This window comes from Pseudoliparis swirei, chromosome 19, assembly GCF_029220125.1.
Source record: "Pseudoliparis swirei isolate HS2019 ecotype Mariana Trench chromosome 19, NWPU_hadal_v1, whole genome shotgun sequence".
Lineage (NCBI taxonomy): Eukaryota > Metazoa > Chordata > Actinopteri > Perciformes > Liparidae > Pseudoliparis > Pseudoliparis swirei.
Window position 1 is genome coordinate 9,836,592 of NC_079406.1, and position 5,868 is coordinate 9,842,459.

The 5,868-nt window shown below is 45.2% G+C and overlaps 1 long non-coding RNA gene across 4 annotated transcripts; it reads left to right on the forward strand.

The window, feature by feature from the left end:
* Positions 1 to 2,079: 2,079 nt before the first annotated feature.
* On the forward strand, positions 2,080 to 5,335 carry LOC130209424 (uncharacterized). Of its 4 annotated transcripts, none has more exons than XR_008834600.1 (6): positions 2,080 to 2,209; positions 3,149 to 3,207; positions 3,279 to 3,379; positions 3,518 to 3,613; positions 3,751 to 3,935; positions 4,748 to 5,335. It is a non-coding gene; the product is annotated as an uncharacterized LOC130209424 (long non-coding RNA). The 4 variants fall into 4 exon arrangements; XR_008834601.1 differs by lacking the exon at positions 2,080 to 2,209 and adding an exon at positions 2,240 to 2,734; XR_008834602.1 differs by lacking the exon at positions 2,080 to 2,209 and adding an exon at positions 2,240 to 2,397.
* The last annotated feature ends 533 nt before the right edge of the window (positions 5,336 to 5,868 follow it).

Below are 5,868 nucleotides of genomic sequence, written 5' to 3' on the forward strand. Positions count from 1 at the left end.
TGTATTGTATTCTTCAAATAATCTAGTTACTAGATAATAAAACAGCACAGACAGCCAGAGACAGACAAGAGAACGAGAGAGAGAGAGAGAGAGAGATTTTTTTTTTGATTTTTGAAAAAGCTTTATTCCAAACCGTGCACCACATCAAACCAAATTGCAACAAACACAAATCTCTTTAGCTGCAGCACCAATCCTGAAAAAGAAAATTGTTCATGGTGCTCAGGTACTTTAAAAAAAACAAAAGCTGCTCCACTGAGGCCCTCAGTCGACCTCGCCTCTCGCCCTCTTCTCCTCGTCCTCCACCAGCAGCACCTTCCTGAGGTCGCACAGGATTTTCTTTAATCTGTAGAATTCCTGTGGAGTGAAGGCTCCTCTCTCGTCCTTCATTGTGAGGAAGGTGGCAGAGAGGAAGAATTTGTCCTGGCAGAAGTAGTCCTTCACCTGGACATGCCACACCTGCTTCGTCTTGCGGAGGAAGTCTTTCAGCTCCTCCACACTGTAGTGAGGAAGAGGGGTGTATTCCTCCTCCGAGCTGGACTCTGGCTCCTCTCCTCTCCTCCTCGACCTCCGTCTGCCCGCCGTCACCTTCTTGGCCTGTGGGTTGTCGCCTTCCTCCCTACTCTTCCTCTTTAGCCGGGGGACTCTGAGGCTCTCCTCCTCCCCCTCCATGTCCACCTCACTGTCCGACAGCACCACCTCCCTGGCACCTGCCCCCCTCTCTTCCTCTGACTCACCCTTTTCTACCTCTTCACTTTGTTGGGCCACCTCAGCCCCAGCCCCACCCTCTTCTTCCTCAACCTGCTGTTCAGCACCAGCCCCTCCCTCTTCTCTCCTCTCCTCCATCTCTTCGCCCTCACCCTGCTGGCCTGTCATCGTCTCCCCTCTCCCTCCTCACCCTGCTGGCCTGTGACCGCCTCCCCCTCTCCTTCCTCACCTTGCTGGACTGGACCAGTGCCCCCCTCCTCTTCCTCCTCCACAACCTGCTGGGCACCCCCCGTCTCTGCCTGCTCTCCCTCTTCATCCTGCTGGGAGCCCCCAGTCCCTGCCTGCTCCCTCTCCTCCCCTCTGGGTACCTGCAGTCCCTGGTTGCTCCCCCTCCCTCCCCTGCTGTGCACCCCCCGTGCCCTCCTCACCCCCCTGGTTCTGCCCCCGAGGAGCCGCCCCGCTGGTGTTCTGCTCAGCAGCTCTCCACCGGTGGCAGTCCCTGGCTATGTGCCCCTCTCGCCCACAGATGAAGCACCTCCCGTTCCCTGAGGAGATGTAAATGGGGTAGTTGTGCCCGGCCACCCTGATGAACACCCGGAGGCAGAGCTCTTCTCCCCTGTTGTTCAGGATCATAGAGAGATGCCTCCGGTGGGACCACACGTGCCTCATCCGGGAGGACTTCCACCCTGAGGGGATCTTCCTCAACCGGGACACCACCTTCCCGTGCTTCACCAGCTCCTTCAAGATCACCTCCTCTTGTATAAAAGGAGGCACGTTGGCCACGGTGACCCGAACCGACGGTGTGGCCAGCGGCGCCACCGGCACATACATGCCACCGATGACCACCCCCGACACCACCACCTCGTTCACTTTATCCACGCTGTCTAAAAACAGCACCACCGCTCCGTTCATACGGGCAGCGGACCGCACGCAGCCGTCGCCGACCACGTCGCCCACTGCCAGCCCCACCTCCTCTTCCGAGCACGGGAAACTCGGCGCTACTCTAATGCCGTGTTCCCGGGTGAGGAAGCTCATGTCCTCCATGACTCTAGCTCCCCGCTAGCTCCCCGTTAGCCTGCCGGTTAGCTCCCCGCTAGCCGCACGCCGCTAACGCGCACACAGACACACAAACAAAACCCTCCGTGAACTCACACACTCACACAGACATTCAGGTGAATCCACAGACACTCACAACAAACATACCTTCTTAAAACGCCACTTTTTAACGGGGAAAAACACCGTTAGCCAAACAATTCGCCTCTGCTCCACAAACTCACGTCCTCTCACGCTGAGAGAGAGAGAGAGAGAGAGAGAGAGAGAGAGAGAGAGAGAGAGAGCCAGGTGCCAGGTGCAGTGATCAGAAAGCAACGATCACAGATTGAACTGTTGAACCCGGTTTCGCGCCACTATTCCGCAGTTTGAGCTGCGCGCTGCTCTCTCCTGCTTCAGTGACGAAACGCCACAGAGGGAACGACAGCCTCCTGACATGACAGCTCTTCTTGAGGTAAGAATGCCAACTTAATTTAATTTCAGAGAGTAAAAGTTGTATTGAACGGGCAACGTTAGTGACACTGAGGTTTCTACTCGGCTCTCTGGTGAGGAGTTGAGCTAGCCTCGTGTGAGCTAGCGGGTAGCTACTTTTGAATTCGAGGCATAGTGTTCTGCAGTTCTGTGTCGCCTTGGACGTCAAGAGTAAGTTAACTTAGCTATCTGATGGTTAAGTGTCTTCACGTTTCTTTAACATCGTCGATGTAACGTAGGTTGTCGGTTTCTGTGTTGAAGGAGCCAACATTAGCTTACTTTACCACATGTTAGCTCAGGCAATGTGTAGCTAACATTCGTGTTATAGGTTCATTAGTGGCAGGTGGGTTAAGACACCTGAGGGGTCACGTGCTACGCACTTCATCTAATAACGACCATTTTATTGAAGTGCTTTGAAACTGGTTCCAAGCAGACATGTATAGACAAGCTCACATATACCGGAGCGGTCAGTCCGGACAGTCACGTGACCAGACACGTTATTGTACAGGTCTGTTCACGTGACCGCTTTAAACTGCGCTGTAGCATATGCTGTCGGGACTGCTGTTAACGTGAAGCTCTTAACTTGATGCTGTTGCCGTGGTCGGGACTCTGTTCACGTGACGCTCTTAACGTGATGCTGTTGACGTGGTCGGGACTCTGTTCACGTGACTGTTGTTAACATGACGCTTATAACTGCGCTGTGGCGGACATGACAGCTCACAGCTCCTCAGAAGCGCCGTGCACCGTGAGCTGTCCAGTGAGGGGATGGTTTCATGTTCAAATCTTCATTTACTGTCCACATTATCAGATGAGGACGTCACCAAAGAGTGTCCTTTGAGTCGATGTTTACATTTATGTACAGATAATTAAGAACATTTAGTTCATCGTAAAATGCTAATTATTTTCTCCTGCCACCTTTCAGACATTGTCATCCAATTTGGATGGAACAACTTCGTGACCTTAATGACACCCAGCAACACGGTGAGATTATAATTCATTTAAATGCAAGAAGCATGACATTTTTTAAGATGTTTTTTCTTTATTTGTGTTAGAGACGCACACAAGCACCACAGGGGAGGATCTGCAGCAAAGGGCCCACCGGAAATCAAACCTTGGCCGCTATGATGACGACAACAACATGGGGCACTTGAGTGTGAATCTAGCCTTTTCATTTTGATTTACAACCTTGGCATTGAAAAGAGCAAAAGTTGATGCTTGAGATGATTTTGGTTTTCCTGAAGAGGATGTATGTCCTCCCCTTGTCCTTTATCTCCTTACTCTTTCTTTTTAGGTGTGACTACGACTACCAGCATGAACCTCAACACCTTCTTTGCTGTTCCACTAGTGTGACCCATGATCGGATACAAGTTGTCAAGGATAAACGGTGGTCAGTGGTTTTAAGTTCAGTGTGTTAATTTAACAACAGAATAAATTGTTATTGTTGTAACCACTTTGTCATGTTGTAAATGCTATTTAAAGTTATATTATTGTTAATCTTTTCAATTGTCTTTTTTCTGGCTGTAGAGAGAATCATGTCAGCCCACAGACAACCGGTTGACCTGTGAGTCTTCAAGCAGTAATGATGACTACGCCTGCCTTAAGTTCCAGTTTCCTGAACATCATGTCATGTCTGCAGGATATTCGGTCCCCACCTGTCTTCAGTCTGGACCTAATGACTCAGACACCAGTCTTGTCGAGGCTAAATCGAGGTAAGCGGTGATGTAGTTCAGTATAGCAAATGATAGGTGCAAGCACAACTCAAACCTCCCTCAATTGATCATCCTCAATTAATTTTCTTGTGGTTTGAACTGATATCCCCCTTAAATTTAGTTCCACGTATAGCAGAAACATTTAATTAATTCTATGGCATATCGTCATGTGTACTATCTTTCCCAAATCCACCCTAAATAGGTTTGCAACTCTGTCTTTGCACACAGGTGACATGTACTATAAATGTAATGATAAATGCAGGAGGGCATTGTTTGCAATTGGACTGGGTCTCATTAAAACAATTTATATGTAAGGCGGAGGAAGATATATCAGCTATTGTACACTGAGTATTTCAGTTATACAAATCCACAACAGGCTCGACTGTAATCTAGTTTATCCTTTTTTTGCAATAAAAATTGTGTTATTGCTTATAGGGGTACATCAAAAGGTTTTATGTTAGTGTATCTTTAAAAAATACAAACATGTTTTTAAATGATGGAATTAATTGGATGGGCTGTTACCCTGGTTGGAAACCCGAACCACGTGAAACGTGATGATGGTCTTGATTGCCTGAGTGGACTCATCTGTAGGCTGCAAGATTACAGACATGTAACATATTGTAATGATGCCTTTATGCTAAAATATGTCCTTATTCAACATTGAACCTGACTTATTAATATTGTTTAACTATAAAGGTGACTATCATTGGAGCTCAGTTTACCAGAAGGCAGTGAATGTGTATCTGTTTCAGCATCATGCTCAAGTACTGCATCAATCTAACTTTGCCTTTGCTTTGTTTTTTTGGCTGCAGAGAGGATCACCTGATGTCAACATACGAGTTTTGAAGAAGAACTTCCTGAACTTTGTGTCCGTGTGAGACTCTACCATGCTGGGTGCCCTCTTCAGTGAAGTCTGGACACAGCGACTCATTGCTCTTAATCAACTCTGGGCAAGTGGCTAATCTTTTGCTTATTCATGGGATATCCTTCATGTCCACATCCTGTTTCTTCAAGATCTCAACAATGCTTTGTGAGTATACAACACATGTGAGTGGATCAGTTCAACCTGTTTTTCACAGAATGTTAGTTTCTTAAGGTTTTCATCAACGATGGTTTGTATCTTGTTTTCCAAAAGGTGTTATTAAGATATTTCCATTTGTAATTTACAATAATCAAATGTTGACTGTAAAATCTATGCCAACCTATTGTTATACACTGTACCATGTTTTTGCAAAGGAATTCTGGTGACTTTAATTGCCAGCAACTTCCTTTGAACTTTGTAATAAAATACCGTAACTGTAAAAGTTTACAGTATAACTGTTGTTTTTACAAAACTTACTGTCATGTCTCGTATGTTCACCGTTAATTGGAACTTTTCAATAAAGTACCATAATATATTATACAGTTGTACTGTGTTTTTCATTGGGTTTACAGAAGAACTACACATTTCTAGTATGATATACATTGTCAAATTACTGATTTTAAGCATATTATGGTATTTTTCTCTGTAAATTTCATGATATTCCAAGAATATTGCATGAGCATTGGATGCTAAATTTAAGGAAACTTTCCTACATATTGAGAAAACAATTCTTAAATTTGTCATTGTATCAAGACAAATGTACTTGTTTTTAGTGTAAAATTACTTATTTTAAGATGTATTGCCTAACATATAGCCTTATTGCAAGATGATGGTACTTTCATTTCCAGATTTTAAGCACATTTGCCTACATATTGAGAAAATAATTCTTACATTTTCATTGTATCAAGACGAATGTACTTGTTTTTAGTGTAACATTACTTATTTTAAGATATATTGCCTAACATATATCCTTATTGCAAGATGATGGTACTTGTATTTGCTGAATTTAAGCACATTTTCCTACATATTAAGAAAATAATTCTTAAATTGTTTCATTGTATCAAGACAAAT